The sequence below is a fragment of the Alosa pseudoharengus genome, unplaced genomic scaffold, assembly GCF_046254945.1.
Source record: "Alosa pseudoharengus isolate Yale_2024_CS ecotype anadromous, Long Island Sound unplaced genomic scaffold, YU_APseudo_1.1 YU_APseudo_1.1_scf_14, whole genome shotgun sequence".
NCBI lineage: Eukaryota > Metazoa > Chordata > Actinopteri > Clupeiformes > Clupeidae > Alosa > Alosa pseudoharengus.
In genome coordinates, this window is record NW_027468609.1 from 26,203,499 (window position 1) to 26,218,863 (window position 15,365).

At 47.1% G+C, this 15,365-nt stretch overlaps 1 pseudogene; it reads left to right on the plus strand.

Annotated features, from left to right (window-relative positions):
• The window catches only part of LOC143123184 (A disintegrin and metalloproteinase with thrombospondin motifs 19-like), a 60,168-nt pseudogene that overhangs the window by 38,431 nt on the left and 6,372 nt on the right, over window positions 1-15,365 (plus strand).

Here is a 15,365-nt window from a genome sequence, read left to right on the forward strand (position 1 = left end):
ACACACACACACACACACACACACACACAGACATATACACACAGACAGCCTCCGAGGTCTGTTTCCAAAACGGAGGGAGCTCGTCCAGAAGGTTGTCATGGCTTCACTCTCCCACTGCTCATCCGTCATACCTGGACGCTCTGCCTGACTTAAGGGATTCTCTCTGTGCCTCCTGCCAGACGCCAGAGAAAGGCTAACCTGCGAACAGAGAGGGATGCAGAGGATATGTGCTGACATTTACTGATGTACTGACGCACTGATGTGCAGACTGGGCGATGTGTTTTATCGCTGAGAGGCTAACGATGCCCAGTGATATATTATCTACCGTAATACACGGTAATCTGTCTGTTTTCATGTGGGCAGCTAGCTATTAGCAGACCCCCTGTTTTGAAACTGCTACAGAAAATCTGTCCACAGTAGTATATTTTAGTCTGATTATGAGTGTGAGGAAGGCCAAGGGCCCGTGGCCAATGTTTGCCTGGCATGGGTGTGCAATATTTGCCTTTCATTTTGTAATGGATAAAACCGAATATCAGACAATCATCTGATATCTAATATTCCTAGTGTTTTGCTTCCAGCTAGTCAGAGCTGCACTGTGATATGGATGTGTGTGCTTGCCAATATCTAATGTGTGTTGCTCTCTCTCTTGGTCTATGTCTGTGTGTGTGTGTGTGTGTGTGTGTTTGGGTGTATTTGTGTGTGTGTGTTGGGGAGCAGAAAGTGGGGTGTGATGGTATCCTGGGCTCCATGGCCAGAGAAGACCACTGTGGCGTCTGCAATGGGAACGGCAAGTCCTGCAAAGTCATCAAGGGGGACTTCAACCACACTCGCGGAAGAGCAGGTATGGTCACCACGATAGGTCACATGACTGCAGCGCTGGTGTTGCATTGGCGAGCAAAATTAGTAGCCTACGTCATGAGAAGCTCTGATAAAAGACAAAATGTCTGAAGGGCGAAAAGATTCTTGAATAGAATTCCCTAGAACTCCCCAGTGCCTAAATTCTGGAATATTCTGGAACTCGCTAAGGTTGAGGTTTCAACTGTTTAGAGAAAATGAGCTTTTAGCTCCATGTTGCAGATACATGGTAAAAGACACTGCCCACCCCCTTGGAACTGCTCCCATGTTTGGTTCTTATCGAAATCTGAGCCTCCTACACACTATAAGCAAAATGGGCCAGTGTAAAGGCCAGGGCTTCACGTTCCCAGCAGTAACTCAAATTAATGAGTGTAATGTATAACCTGAGTGATTAAGTAGGCCTACTGGAGAAGCAGCTCGTCAGGTGTGAGAGTAAACACGCACAGGCTCTGGGCTCCAGACTAACTGACTCTTTAACGCCAAGAGGCTTCTGAAGGAGCTGGCTGTTGCTGTGTTGACACAGGGCACAGGCCACAGGGCAGTATTTCTGTGATTTAAAAAAAAAAAAAAAAAATTGTATCTTCGCTTCCTTCCATGGTTTACATGCACAGAATCCCACAGTATGTGTGGGGTCCCTTGCTTAACTGATGTTCAAAGGCAGCCTAGCGGAACCGGGCTAGCGGGCAGAGTGTGTCGTTAATCTGTGCAAAGATGTTTTGAAATGCTCGCTGTGTGGCTTCAGATCTCCGTGCTGAAAGGATGCTGCCGTCATGAAGAGAAAAGGGCTGCACTAATCACACAGGGGTCACGGTTGTCCACCGTTAGAGCCGTTTAAACATAGTTGTCTGTGTGCATTCAGTGCGCAGCTTAGCTTATCTTAGCATGCATGTTTATAGCAAGCTGTCATTTGTGCAGAGGTAATGCACCTTGTTGTAGTAACCTGCAAAGTCAAAGCAGACCGCTTTTGGCATTGGGTTCAACTGCAGGTCAACTTAGTTTACTTCTCTTTCTCTGAGGAGAGTTAATATGCCCTTGCAGTTATCTGTTTAGCCAGTTTAAGGGCTATTAATTGTCTTTTAACTTCACCAAGGTCACTTTATATTTGACTACATAAATCCATCTTGGTTATGACTCAGAACACTGCAACATCTGGCAAGTTAACATTTTGAAGAGGAATTTTTTTTATTGGCAAAGTAAACTGAAGTGTTTTTTCCCCATGCTTCCTATAAATTGTTTGCTAGGATCAAATGTCCCAACCCACCTCTGATTCAGTTTAGAGAATATAGTTTTCATTAAAATTAACAGTTCTCTGAACAGACCTCTGTTGTTTTATTCTATCTAAATCTGAGATTTTTTGAAAGCTGATTTTCTATGTACCGGTAATGAATATTCTTTACCGTTCGATTGATGTATCCAATAGAAAATCCATGATTTTCTCCCGGGCAGGTTATGTGGAAGCAGTGGTCATCCCTAAAGGAGCCCGGAGAATACGTGTGGTGGAGGAGAAGCCAGCACAGAGTTACCTGGGTAACATCACCTCTTTTCCTTTGATGCCATTTTGGCACCATGTTTGTAAATCAATCATTCTGATGGTACTTACAGTACTCCAAAGTATAGAGGTATGCCTCTGACACCGTACAGCAGTTCTTATTAGTTTCCTATGTAGTATTTAAGATTGTTTTTAAGGAGCCAAAGACAGACTACTTTCCTTTGTTAAAATTCAGTATCACTATTCTTCTGCAGGGCCATTCTGTTTCTCTCCTTTCTTTCCTTCCTTTCTCTTCCTTTCTTTTTTCTCATATTTTCTCTGCCCTGCTGTGTACTCACTCGCTTCCTCACTCTCATATCTCTTTTGCTCTCTGTTATCTCTCTTTCCCCCTCTCTTTTTCCATTCTTCTCTCTCTCTCTTTCCCCCATTTTCTGAGCAGCCTTTTCTCTGTCTCTAGGCTACTCCTCTCTCTCTATTGCTCTGTCATTCCTTTCTTGCTCTCTCTCATCTCTCTCTCCCTCTATATCTCCCTCCATCTCTCCTTCCTTCTCTCACTCTCTCTCTCTCCTTCTCTCATCTCTCATGTGCCTCTGATTGCGAGCAGGCGAGAGCTGTCTAATGGGTGTCAGCTGATGGGCAGTGATGGCAGGGCCGAGACCTCTGCCAGTCCCCCCCCCCCCCCCCCCCTCCGCTAGTCGCTACCTCCCCTCCATAACCCCTCTGGCCTCCAACCCTCCTAACCTCCTCCAAACCCCCAGCCTCCCAGCTCCACTGCCGGCTTTCATGTGGCCGGATTAAACCCACCAGCCGGGCGCACATCAATCAGGAGGGTGCGGCCTGAACCGCTCCCAGGATGCTGATCTGGCATAGGAGTGTGTTTGTCTGTGTGTACGCATGTGTGTGTGTGTGAGGGTGTGTGTGTGTGTGTGTGTGTGTAGTGTGTGTGTGTGTGTGTGTGTGTGTGTGTGTGTGTGTGAGAGAGAGAGAGAGAGAGAGAGAGAGAGAGAGAGCCTGTGTGTGTATGTGTCGGTGGGAGTGTGTATGTGTGGCTCTGTGTGAGCTGTGTGTATGTGTGTGTGTGAATATGTGTCTCTGTGTGTATGTGTGTGTGTGTGTGTGTGTGTGTGTGTGTGTGTGTGTGTGTGTTTGTTGGACTGGGGAGGTAGTGGTATGGCTGTGGGAGCAAATGAGTTCAAACGCATCGAGACAGCCAGCGTGATTAGATTAGCTGGTCTGTGCCGCAGCCGGTCTCTGATGTCCTTCCTCGCCCTGACTGCCCTGGGCTTTGACGCTCCGCCGTTTGTGGAGCCCACAGGCTCTCTTTCTCCTCTCCTCTCACTTTCCCAAACGTTTTCACTGTTACTCTCCTCGTCCATCTTATACTGCGATCATGTTATTTTAATTCCTTTCATGTAGATTGTAGATGAAGCATTTTTCTGTGGGACGAACTAAGCTGATATGCTTGTTTCTGAAGTTCACTCGGAGTTGTAATTTATTGTTACAGTAGTTATAATAATTTATGCTGACATTCTCTGGGAATATTAATATTTACAAAACCTGTTACGCTGTTTGGGCTGCATGCAAACAATGACACAAGACTTTGGACACAGCGAACGTTAACTTTTCTGTTTACAGCATCGGCCAGCTGGTGCACCTCAAGTTTGAGGACACGTGTCTGTGTGTGAGTGTGTGTGTCTGTGTGTCTGTATGTCTGTGTGTGTGTGTGTGTGTGTCTGTGTGTGTACTGTAGGGATGTTCTTTCAGCCGTGCAATTAAGACAGTTCACTTCACTTTGTCTTGTTCATGGCCTCTCCCCCACCTCCCACCCCCATTCTCTCTCTCTCTCTCCCCCGACAGCACTGAAGGATGCCGGCAAGCACTCGATCAACAGCGACTGGAAGATCGAGCATCCGGGCACGTTCAACATCGCCGGCACCACCGTGCACTATGTCCGCCGGGGACTCTGGGAGAAGATGTCTGCCAAGGGGCCCACCACTTCCCCTCTGCATCTTATGGTGAACAGCTATAATTAACAAAACCCTCCACACACACACACACACACACACACATACATATACTGTACGCGTGCACATACACACACACGGACACACACACACACATACATGAGCATGCACACACACATGTGTGCTCAGACAAACACACACACACACACCTATGCTTACACATGCACATGCACAGACACACACACACACACACACACACACATACATACAGTACACATACGCGTGCACATACACACAATACACACACACGGCTACGCACACACACAAACACACACACATGTGTGCTCAGACAAACACACACACACAAACATACACATGCGTGCACAGATAAACACACACACACACACACCTATGCGCACACACACACACACACGCATGCGCATATGCGTGCACACACACACACACACACACACACACATATGCGTGCACAGACACACACACACAAACACACACACACACACACATACACAAACACGTGCACACCATCCACCCAGTCACCCGTTCCCACACAGTTCTCTGCCATGGTCTGTTCCACTGCGCTGGGGCTGCATTAGTGCATGGCTGACAAATGAACAGACACCCCCCCCCCCCCCAACCACCACCACCACCACACCCACACTGGGGGTCTGTTGTGGCCTAGTGATTGAAGATATGATGACTCCTGGTTATTAGCTGGCCGGACGCCAACTGTTGCCTTGTCAGGTCCCGGATTAGGGGGTTATGATTTTAATAGGATTATCCGCTGACAAGCCAAGCAGTGCTGCTAATTACATTAAACAAACACGGCACAGTCTGCGGCGTTCACCGCGCGGCAGCAGCAGCGGCAGCGGTCCCGGTGAGGGAGCTGGACCGCGGCGAGGAGTCTGGAGCTGAGACTGCGTGTGTGTGTCTCCAATCCATCCGCTCGCAGCAGCAGCATTCGTCATCGTGATGTTAATCAGAAGGGCGTGGGGAGGCGGGTGGGAGTTGTAATGAAATAGTTCCCAAAGTTGCTGTAGTTTTTCAAGAAGACGTTTTCTCTTTCGGTTCTTTTCCTTCTCTCTCGCCATAAAGCAAAGGAAGTGTCTTTCTTTTTTATTTTTACAGAGTGAAAACACTGTGCAGGATTGATTTGTGCTGGTGTAAGGAGGAGGGTGTATGCATAGGATGCTTCTTTGTCCGGTCTCATTTGGATCATCGCTGCACTCTTGTTGTTATCGTGTGTGTGTGTGTGTGGGTGTGTGTGTGTGTGTGTGTGTTGAGGTTTTGATGTAGCAACTTCTTTATCTTTGACGCAGCATGATCCAGAGCACTGGATTAGCTGTTGCTGTTATTTTATGTGATGTGACACACAAAAACTCAGAAATATTGTTTCAATAACAATACCAATCCAACACCATGGGAGAAGTAAATATTTCTTCATCCCTTTTTAGTGTTTGATTCAACACAGATGCGCATCATATTTAGTTTGTACAGATAATTCAATATCTTTGAAGCAATCACAATATTTAATCACCAATTTGATTCAATTCAAATACCGGTCGTCCAATGAACCACAGTGTGTGTTTGACCATGTTACGTAATGTGTGTGTGTGTGTGTGTGTGTGTGTGTGTGTGTGTGTGTGTACGTGTGTGTGTGTGTGTGTGTGTGTGTGTGTGTGTGTGTGTGTGTGTGTGCGCGCGTGCATGCGTGTGTGTGCGCGTGCATGCGTGTGTGTTATGCAATGCATCATCTAATACACACAGCTCATCAGTGCACAGCTCATGTGTTGCCTTGTTGTCTTCATGCCATTGTCCAGGTGCTGCTCTTTAATGACCAGAACTACGGGATCGATCCACTACGAGTACACCATTCCAGCTGACCCCAGTCCAGAGCCCAAGGCACCACCGGTACCCCGGCCTAGTGAGCCGCTCTTCATGTGGACGCACTCGGGCTGGGAGGACTGTCATGCGGTGTGTGGAGGAGGTAGGACCAGTCTCTCCTCAGAACCCGTTTGATGATGCTGTGGTACTGGTGTGATGTGTTTACTGGACTTAAGGTTCTTTTAGCCAAATGCTCCCACCCCTCTGAGCTGTGTTTACTGTTCTGAAGGTTCTTTATGTTTCCACTCCTCTGAGCTGGGTTTGCTATTCTTAAAGTTCTTTTAGCCAGATGCTCTCACTCCTCTGAGCTCTATTTACTCTTATGAAGTAGCCTGGCTAACGCCAAACCTCATCTCATCGAGATGGGGTCTGGGAACTACACATTCATTTTCTCGTATTTGAAATGTGGTTTACGAATGCCCAGAGTCGTTTATTGGGCGCTATGAATGTCTATCAAATGCGTCTGTAAGTAGCTCATAACCGCTTCGGAGTGTCGTCATCGTCTTGCTGTCCCCCCTCCGTTCTGTGATTGGTTCCTTCGTTGAGGTGAAAACGAAGTCCATGGAATCCAGGCTGCCTTACGTGGGTGTAAGACAGCATGAGAAAACCCAGGCTAGTTCTGAAGGTTCTTTTCAGGCAGATGCTCCCACTCATCTGTGCTGTGTTTACTGTTCTGAAGGTTCTTTATGCTCCCATTGTTCCTTCATTGTTTGTTCAGGTGAAAGGAAGACTATTGTCGCTTGCACCAAAATTGTCAACAAAACAAACAGTGTGGTGGACAGCCGTAAGTGTCGTCACCTGACCAAACCGGAGCCCCAAGTGCGCAAGTGCAACGAGCAGCCCTGCCAAACAAGGTGAGTGGATGATATATGTCTGGCAACTGGCTGAGGAAGGGAAGAGTTGCACACACAACACAGACAAACACACACAACACACACATGCGCGCGCACACGCACACACACACACACACACACACACACACACACACACATATACACACACACACAAACAAAGACACTCACACAAGCACAGCATACACACAGGTTCACATAGTCCTCTCAGACACTGAGAAAACACTCAAACACACACACACACACACACACACACACATACACACACACACACACACACACACACACACACACACACACACACACACACACACACACACACACACACACGTGACACTTGGAAGGGGCTCATTGACACAGGCCCTTGATATTTGTTATGGGAATATTCTCACTCACACAAAAGCTAGTGACACTTGGAGGGAAGTGTGTTTATATTGCTGTCACCCCTCCTAGTCTTAAGGGGGGAGCAATCTGCTTGTGTGATTAATTGTCTTGGATTGGTCACTTTTATCTTGTGTACACAAGTTTGATGTCTCAGGACGCAACAACAATCAGGAATTCTCCCACGTGCTTCCCTTTCAAAATGCGCCGCTTGAACGTGACCGAATTCGCAAAAGGATATTGGAGTTGTTCGCTTGCCACATAATCAACCATTTTGTTCTTTTTTGTCCTCTTTTTTTAAGAAAAAATATGACTGATTAGGATTTCTCTTTCTTTTATACTTCTGGGCTTCTATGAAGCGGTTATTTGAAACAGTGCTCGCAAACGACATCATCAAATTGTTTCCATAAGCTGTTTGTAGAGGGAAAACAAAACCATCCTCAAAAAAGATACTGAAATGTTTATATAATATGGATGTCCCCGCGTCGGCCTTGTTAAAATTGGCAGATGTGGTGGTAAGGGGAAAAATACTGTAATAGAAAAGCCCTTTGTTAAAAAGGCTTCTTAATTTCAATGACAAATTACGGAATTATGAATCATAGTCATCGCTAAGCTTGAAGGCTTTCGGGGAAAGTTCTACATACTTCTCAAAAAATGTGACAAGTAGGTTGTGCCTTGACCACCACCCCCGTCTCATCCAAAACCATCCATAGCAGGTCTCCAAGACCAAAAATAAAAAGGAAAGAAAATGAACGTTATTGCCTTAAGTTTTAAATGAAAATAAATGTTAGGATACCAAAAAAAGACCATGAGGGGCTGCTTTTCTTTTTTTATTCTTTCTAGAAACGTTGTGATTTTGGCATGATGTGAGATTATGTCAGAGAGGCTGAACCAGGGCAGTGAGTACAGTAGGTCTCCTTTATGCTAGTAGTGAGAAACTCTGGAGTCAGGCCTTTGAATGATATGATAAGGCAGAGCAGACTGCAGCAATCTGGTGTGTGTGTGTGTGTGTGTGTGTGTGTGTGTGTGTGTGTGTGTGTGTGTGTGTGTGTGTGTGTGTGTGTATTTGGGGGGTGTTGGATGAGGAGGAGAGGTCAGACACCATCACATGTTTCTGTTGAACTGTCTTGCCGCCAGCTGGATTCTCTCTCTCTCTTTCACTCTCTATCTCTTTTCTATCCTCTCTCGTCTTCTGCATTCACTTTCTGTTTTTATCGGTCTCTCTCTCACCTTCCCTCTCTTCTCTCTTTTCTTTATCATTTACTTTTCTATTCTATTTTACTTTACTTTATGTATCCATGACTCCAACTTTTGCACTCTTCCCTACTCCTCCTTCAGAATTTACTCTTCTTACCTCTCCTTCTTTATCTATCTCTCTCTCTTTCTCTTCCCCCTTTCCCTCCCATATGGACAGGAGGGGGATGGACACCACAAATCCACCTCAGACCTCATCACATCTGTCCCACAGATGGCCTGGTAGCTCTCAGGGTTCACGCTGTCTGTAGCACATGAGGCCGTTGGCTGAGAGGCCCGCAGTGCCTTACTGCCACATACCAGCTCAGGCGGTGAAAGGAAACACAGGTCTGTGGTGGCACTGGACTCGACTGGGCCACTCCAATGTCCAGTTAGATGGGGAAAGAGGTCACCTTGGAAGAGCATCTGTAGTGGGATATGGAGGCAGATAAGAGGTTATTACTTAAAGGGACTGCATTTATATAGCACTTTACTCAACTCCTTTGAGCACCCAAAACGCTTTACAATATCATGCCTCACATTCACCCATTCACACACACACACACACACCGATGGCGGAGGCTGCCATGCAAGGCGCCCACCTGCTCATTGGGAGCACTGGGGTTAAGTGTCTTGCTCAAGGAGACTTTCACAGGGTCAGGAGGAGTTGAGCTCGAACCGGCAACCTTCCTCTACCTACATCTACCTCCTGAGCCACTGCCACCCCATGATGACATGACGAGGCATCTGCTCAATATCTCCTGAATTGTGCTGCTCAGTGATATATTACTCCATATGCCCTTTAATAGTTCAATGGAACAATAAGTGGTTTCTACTGTTTTTCATCTAAAATTGTTTGAATAATTAAAGTAATCATTCACAATTTTTAATATAATCTGTACACCATGAGCTGTTTTTGTCTGAAATCGTTTGTCTGAAATGATAGTAACCGTCTCCATGTGTTGCTGTCTGGTGTGTTTTGTCTGAGCAGGTGGATGACGACGGACTGGACGGCGTGCTCGCGCACCTGTGGGAAGGGCTCCCAGAACCGGCAGGTGGCCTGCACCCAGCAGCTGCCCAACGGCACGCAGGTCAAGGCCCGAGACCGCGACTGCGCCGGCCAAAAGCCGGCCGCCTCGCAGCGCTGCGAGGGCCAGGACTGCCTGACCGTCTGGGAGGCGGGTGTGTGGTCCGAGGTACGCAAGGAACGGAGGAAGAGGGGGAGTAGGGACCACTGAGGTCATTTTTGATGGAGGGGGGGGGGGTGATGCGTGTGAAGCACCTGTTAAACGACTGGTGTCCTCTGCCAATGTTCTCTTGCTACTCTCGTTTTTTTTCTTTGACTCCCTCTCTCTCTTTACCTCTCACTCCCTTTCACCTCGGTTCCATCTTGCTGGCACTCGATAAAAGCAGAAGACCCAGTATTTTTTCTAAAGGGAGTCACATCCAAAAACCTTTTTTCATGCAACTCCAAAATCTTATTTGGTTGATTTTTTAAAGCTGACAACAACATTGCAAAGTCATTAAAATGCATTTGCTTACAGTTTATGCATTATTGTTTGGCAGCATAGTACTGTAACACACACTCCAGATTGCCTAGATGCTAGGAACGTTTTTACACAAAAACGCACTTAGTGATTTCATACTATCCGCCTTTGCACCTGTTTCCATGATGAACAATAAGGGGACGACTTTCCTCTTCCTGGAGTGACCGTGTCTCTACTTGTCTTCCACTTGGTGTTGAGTTTAGTGGTCTTTGTCTTGATTTGTAAGGAACTCATCTCAGCCAGGTGTCCCTTCACAAGGTCAAAGGTTAACCACACAACAAAATGTCCCTTTTAGTAAACACTTGGACGCGCCGATGACAAAAAGAGGTGAAAGAGGTGAAAGATTGAGCCAAGAAATGAAACCATGTCAAACTGTCTGGCAATAATAAGAAAATATGTCCGTCTCGCTAAACGAGTTCAAAGCTCGCGTCGGACACTAATTCACAGAGGCCTCGGTGGACACGTTCTCCCATCTGCTGCATGTAACGTGTCATGGAGGAAGATGATCCCCTCGCTGAAAAAAAAAACACTCCTCTTTTTGCACTCCACAACCGTAGCCCGTCGTGATTTAGTGTCCGAGGGGAGGGTTACCTGGGGGTTAGACTGAAGTCCATAACTCACCTGGGGATGGAGGGAAGAGAATGTTCTAGAAAGGGCTGGGGGGGGGGGGGTGGCTGAGGCAAAACATCTGTGGGCATCGGGGAGGGTGTGGGGTGGGATGAGATTGAGATGGTGATGGTGGTAGAAGTGGTTGAGTTGGAGGGTGCTAGAGACAGCAGCAGATTTACCTTTGATCTCATAGTGTGATCCCAAAGGCAGATGGGATGCGAACATGATAGTATGTGGTGGCCCATGGGATTGACAGAGGGGTAGTGCAGACTGCAGGAGGAGGGTCAGGGTGGTTGAAGGGCAAAGCCTCGTGCAGACATATGGGGATTCGCTTATTGTCCATTGCTTGTCACTTCAAAAGTTGACATTAGTCGCACAGTTCACATCGCCAACAGTTATTTTACCTGTCATAGCTAGAAGTTGTTGAATTGCTTCAACATTCCATGGGCTCTTGGCACAACACAACAGCTAGTGCCTTCCTGTCTAAATGCAGCCAAAGTGTGTTTCTCTCTGTGTTTTGGTTGGCGTAGCAGTGCCTAAGTGTGCCTCTCACTGTGTTTTGGTTGGCGTTGCAGTGCTCAGCCAAGTGCGGGCGGGGAGCGCGGCATCGCCTGGTGAAGTGCACCAACCCACGTAAGAAGTGTGACCTGAGTACGCTCCCACGCGAGGTGGAGGAGTGCGAGGACTACTCCAAGTGCTACATCTGGAGGACTGGGGACTGGGCCAAGGTGAGCCATGACACACACACACACACACACACACACACACACACACACGCGCGCGCGCACACACACGCGCACACACTTATCAGTAGTAAACATGCCCCAAAACTCCATGTTCAACCGTATTAATTACAAATAATTACACTAAATACACTTAATTTCCTAAGCACATTTCATTTAGCCCTTTTATGCCCTGGTTGTGACAGTCAGCAGCATATATCTATTCTGGTGGATGAACTCATTACCAGGTGGTGTAGTTATCCCCTAGTAGCTTACAGTAGCTTAACAGAAAACTCCATTGCTTTGAGTTCTACTTGAAAGACCTTGCTGATGTGCAAAGAACTTAAAGGTACAATTTCACAATGAGCTCTTTTTCCTCTTGGGTATGAAACCCATTGGTGTTGGCCATAAAGCGTCCACCCTGTGAGACACAGATGTACTAGTAGCGTGCCTAGAAGTCCAGGCAGGTCCTAATTCATTCAAGAACCCCATTTTCAGAAAACGATCCATGTCCTGAAACTAAGACTGAAACTGAGACTGACTTGACCCCACCTTTGATGCACAGGCATTCAGCATTCCATGCTTAAGTCGGTTGATGTTCGCTACACTTCCATTCGCACGGTGTCTATTTTCTCTCTCTCTCTTTCCCTCTCTCTCTCTCTCTCTCTCTTTCTTTCTCTGTCTTTCTCTCTCCATGTTTCCTTTTTTACATCCTTTTATCATCCCATGTTCTAGAGAAAGTGGGGCACGTAAAATGGGTGGTTGTGGAGGTGGTGGGTGGGGATGCTGCTGGCAGTAGTCTTCTGGAGCCTTCTGTGCATGTGTGTGTGTGTGTGTGTGTGTGTGTGTGTGTGTGTGTGTGTGTGTGTGTATGTGTGTGTAATCTCTTATATGGGCAGATCTTGGCTGCCGCTCGCCTCTGTTCCCCTGGTGAGTGACAAGCTGCACTCAGACATGTTGTATTTCACAGGAACCAGGGGTCAGGGATTGGGGTCGGCCGACTGTCAGTCAGCCTGACGGCTCACGCCTCCATCCCCCATCCCCACCCGTGTGCTCCCCCCAGACCTCCAGCTTCATCCCCATAGAGCAACACCCAGACCCCCTCACACACACACACACACACACACACACACACACACACACACACACACACACACACACACACACACACCACTCCCCCTTTTCGCTGACAGACACTTTCATTTTCGCTGATTAGATTAGATTTCACTCACAGTTTGGTGCTAACACAACCCAACAGCCCCCCCCCCAACTTCCAACACACACACACACACTCACACACCATGTCTCGCCTCCCCCACCTCCCCTACACCCCTTCCCCAACTAAGGAGCACCAGATGGACGACTTCGGCAGTTCCCACAGCCTGACACCAACGCAGGCTGAAGAGCTGAGGAGGCTGTTGGGGCTAGTGAGCAGTGTCCTGCCGCACAGGTTTGGCCAGCTGCTCCACCACTAGCCGCCGCTGCAGCAGCAGCAGCTGTGTCGAGCAGGAGGTGAAAGCTTCCCACTGCGCCCCCCCCCCCCAAAAAAAAAAAAAAAAACTCCACCGAGTTGGATACTGGGTATTATTTTAACCGTGGCCAACTTTGTAGCCACAAGCCATTGTGCGGAGCTCGCCAACGAACGGGCCAAGAGTTAGAACAGAGCGACCCGACCCAAGCTGATGACCGGCGAGACCGTTTGCACTGCAGCGCAGTTGAGCCATGCGATAATGACACGTTTGCTTTCGCTGCTCAATGTACTGCGAATCTCCTTGATGTTTACCGGACAGTGGCAATACCAATAATCCACATTTCAACTGTATAAACAGTTGTCCCAGATGGGGTTCTGCCTTGTGGATACTGTCCCGCTGGCTGGCACGGCTCAAAGGCCGGTGGGAAAGCTGTTTTGTTTTCAGCTATTCCCTTGTCTGTCTGTGGCTGACAACCTTTCAGAGACACACTCTGTCTTTCAGTGTGTTCTGTTTAGTCTTTTGTTTTCTTTTTGACTTTCCTTTTTTTCATTTTTTTCCTGATCGCAACATCACCGTCGGCCTGACGGCAACCACAAAATAAAATGACATTATGGGTTTTTCCCCCATTCACTGTTCGATAAACCGATAAGAGTAATTCCCGTTTCAGACGAGCGGAGATCCAAAACATCCCACATCATAAAAGAAAACTTCAGTCTTAGGTTTTGGCATGATGTCCTCTACTTTGTCATTCAGAACATTCTGTCAGTGACCGAGATGGCCATCTTTTGTCTGGACTCCGATGCATGTCTACTGTCAGTATTCACCGAAGACAAATGGCAAGATGTGACTAAAGTTGGCTAATGTGAGCACAGAAGCCTTTTTCCGATGCTGCCTCTTACAATGGATGCAAACATGGACTGATCTTTTACATATTGTTTCAGGCAACGCAGCTGTCTGTTATTTAAACAGTGCCTTGAATGTAAATGCATTATGAAGCCTGCATGTAGAACAGCTTGAAGTTGAAAGCTTATGGATTTCATCTCCACAGATCCCACTCTCCCTCTCTCTCTCCCTCTCTCCCTCTCTCTCTACCTCTCTCCTTCGGCCTCTCTCTCTCTCCCTCTCTTTCTTCCTTTCATTCTGTTGCCAAATTGAAAGCATTAAAAGGGGTGAATGTAAAAAATCAGGACGTTGGGTTTGGGAGAAGGGATTAGGAGGATCTGTGCGCCTGGCTCTTGCCACTTCTCATCTCCGTGCCTCCTGTTTCAATTCACTCTGCGCTGTGTGTGTGCTGTGGTGAGCTGGAGTGTGTGTGTGAGTGTGTGAGTGTGGTGTATATATTTCTGTGTGTGTGTGTGTGTGTGTGTGTGTGTGTGTGTGTGTCTGTGTGTGACTGGGGTTGGAAAGGGGAGGTGGGGGTCATATTTGGCAAGGACTAGGATCAGATCAGGCACAGGCCAAAAGAAAACCTGGTGTTTGGCTTTAACCATGGCTATACTGTATGCTCATTTCAGTTTTTGTAGAATCTTGGCACTAACTTCTAGTACTAGTTTGTGATATGGGTCAGTGGATCACAAGAAAAATGATCTCACCAAAGCTATAACAGTGTGTGTGTGTGTGTGTGTGTGTGTTTGTGTGTGTGTGTGTGTTGGGGGGGGTTCTAATTAACACATCCTGATTATGAATAATATGACCTCGTCATGTAGTTATTTTACTCATGAATATGCTAACATCAACAAAACCCCTTTGTGTAATTAATACTCAAATCTGCATTCGCAGTGCTCTGTCACCTGCGGGAAAGGAATGCAATCCCGAGTCATCCAATGCATGCACAAGATCACCGGGCGCCACGGCAACGAGTGTTTTTCGTCTGAGAAACCAGCTGCATACCGACCCTGCCAGCAGCAGCCCTGCAACGAGAAGATCAACGTCAACACCATCACCTCGCCGCGTTTAGGTGGGTACATTCATTCCTCCTGTGTCCTGCCAACGCTGGAGAAAAACCCAATGGGAGAATAATCACACACTGCGATGACTGATAAATGATGACTGTTGCCACCTCCAGAATCCATTTTCAGCATTAAACTAAAGTCCAAAATAAGCCAAAGTCCAATAATAGCTTTAACCCCTGTCTACAGTGATGTGTACAGTCATTATTTGATGAATGAGTACTAAGTGTAAAGTGATGTGGGGAAGTGACACACAAGGCTTCCCTGATTTTACTTGTAATATGATGTGAAAATGTGCTGTTCTAAGATTAATCGTTTATTCTTGGTGACTTTGGATTAAATTCAGATTTGTTTGGAAGGCCAACTTTTGCGTGTCAATGTGGAACCTTTT